This window comes from Penaeus japonicus, unplaced genomic scaffold, assembly GCF_977035675.1.
Source record: "Penaeus japonicus unplaced genomic scaffold, GWHDUDI00000001_assembly GWHDUDI00000020, whole genome shotgun sequence".
In the NCBI taxonomy this organism is placed as follows: Eukaryota; Metazoa; Arthropoda; class Malacostraca; order Decapoda; family Penaeidae; genus Penaeus; species Penaeus japonicus.
In genome coordinates this window covers 19,900,732-19,903,231 of record NW_028234422.1, presented here as the reverse complement: position 1 = coordinate 19,903,231, position 2,500 = coordinate 19,900,732, and positions in this window count along the sequence as shown.

Genomic DNA, 2,500 nt, shown 5'->3' with positions numbered 1-2,500 from the left:
CCTCTCCCCCCCTCCATCCTCTATCCTCTGCCTCTCCCTCCCCCCCCCCTTCCTCTCCCCCTCTTTCCTCTCCCTCCCCCTCCCCCCTCTATCCTCTCTCCTCCCCCCCTCCTCCCTATATCTATCCTCTCCCTCTCCCTCCCCCTCCCCCTCTCCTCCTCTCTCCCCCCCCCTCCCCCCTCCACCCTCTATCCTCTCCCTCTCCCTCCCCCCTCCACCCTCTATCCTCTCCCTCTCCCTCCCCCTCCATCCTCTATCCTCTCCCTCCCCTCCCCCTCCCCCTATCCCTCCTCTCCTCCCCCCGTTTTTGTCCATCCTCTATCCTCTGCCTCTCCTCCCCCCTCCCCCCTCTATCCTCTGCCTCTCCCTCCCCCCTCCCCCCTCTATCCTCTGCCTCTCCCTCCCCCCTCCCCCCTCTATCCTCTGCCTCTCCCTCCCCCCTCCACCCTCTATCCTCTGCCTCTCCCTCCCCCCTCCCCCCTCTATCCTCTGCCTCTCCCTCCCCCCTCCCCCCTCTATCCTCTCCCTCTCCCTCCCCCCTCCACCCTCTATCCTCTGCCTCTCCCTCCCCCCTCCCCCTCTCCTCTCCTCCCCCTCCCCCCTCTTCCTCCTCTCCTCCCCCTCCCCCTCATACCTATCCTCTGCCTCCCTCCCCCTCCCCTCTCTCCCTCCCTCTCCCCCCCCCCCCCCATCCTCTTCCTCTCCCTCTCCTCCCCCCCCCCTCTCTCTCCCCTCCTCCCCCTCCTCTATCCTCTCCCTCTCCCCCCCCCCTCCCCCCTCTATCCTCTCCCTCTCCTCCCCCCTCCCTCCCTCCCTCTCCTCCCTCCCCCTTCCCTCTCTCTCCTCATCACCCTCCCCCCCCCCCCTCCCCTCTCCTCTCCCTCCCTCCCCTCCCCCTCCTCCTCTCCTCCTCTCCCTCCCCCTCCCTCCCTCCCCCCCTCCCCCTCTCTTCTGCCGCTCTCCCCCCCTCCCCCCTCTATCTTCTGCCCCTCCCCCCCCCCTCCCCCTCTATCCTCTGCCTCTCCCCCCCCCCTCCCCCTCTATCCTCTGCCTCTCCCCCCCCCCTCCCCCTCTATCCTCTGCCTCTCCCCCCACCCTCCCCCTCTATCCTCTGCCTCTCTCTCCCCCTCCCCCTCTATCTTCTGCCTCTCCCTCCCCCCTCCCCTCCTCCCTCTCCCTCACCCTCCCCTCTTCCTCTGCTCTCCTCCACCCTCCCCTCTATCCTCTATTAATCCCTCTCCCTCCCCCCTCCTCCCTCTATCCCTCTCCTCTCCTCTCCCTCCCTCCCACCTCTATCCTCTCTCCACTCTCCCTCCCCTCCCTCTGCCTCCCTCTCCCCTCCTTCCCCCTCTATCCTCCCTCTCCCTCACCCATCCTCTCCCTCTCCCTCCTCCCCCCTCCCCCCCCCTCTTCCTCTCCCTCTCCTCCCTCCCCCTCCCCCTCTCCACCTCTTCCTCTGCCTCTCCCTCCCCCTAACCCCTCTATGCCTGCCTCTCCCCCCCCTCCCATCCTCTTCCATCCTCTGCCTCTGCCCTCCCTCCCCCTCCTCTACTCCTCCCTGCCTCCCCTCTCCCCCCCTCCCCCCTCTATCCTCTCCCTCTCCCTCCCCTCTCCACCCACTATCCTTTGCCTCTCCCTTCCCCCTCCACTCTCTATTTTCACCCTCCTCCTCCCCCCTCCCCCCTCTATCCTCTGCCTCTCCCTCCCCCTCCCCCTCTATCTTCTCCCTCTCCCTCCCCCCTCCCCCCTCTATCCTCTGCCTCTCCCTCCCCCTCCCCCTCCCCCTCTATCCTCTCCCTCTCCCTCCCCCCTCCATCCTCTATCCTCTGCCTCTCCCTCCCCCCTCCACCCTCTATCCTCTCCCTCTCCATTCCCCTCCACCCTCTATCCTCTGCCTCTCCCTCCCCCCTCCACCCTCTATTCTCTCCCTCTCCCTCTCCCCTCTGCTTCTTCCTCCCCCCTTCACCCTCTATCCTCTCCCTCTCCCTCCACCCTCCACCCTTTATCCTCTCCCACTCTACTTTCTATACTTTGATTCTCCCTACCCCCTCCACCTTCTATCCTCTGTCTCTCCCCCCTCCTCCCTCTATCCTCTCTTACCTCCTTCCCTACTCCCTTTCCATCTTTACCCCCATGACCTCCCCCCTTCCCCTTTTCCCCTTCTTTTTTTCCTTTTCTCTCTTCATGTATTTTTGGCTAATGTCTTCTCTCTGGACCATCTTATCTCCTCGGTCTACTTCCCCTCTTCATTCGGTCGCTCCATTCTTTTTTTTTCTCTCTTTCTCTTTCTCTCTCTCTCTCTCTCTCTCTCTCTCTCTCTCTCTCTCTCTCTCTCTCTCTCCCTCTGAAGGTTCATTTCGTCTTCGGTTTTCTAGACGAACCATTCTCCCTTTGCCCTTCCTTTCCCTGGTTTCTTTCCCTTTGGTTCTCCTTCCCCGTGCTAGGCTGCTGATGAGATTGAACCGGAATTTATCATTTCGAAGTTCACGAATGGAGCTCC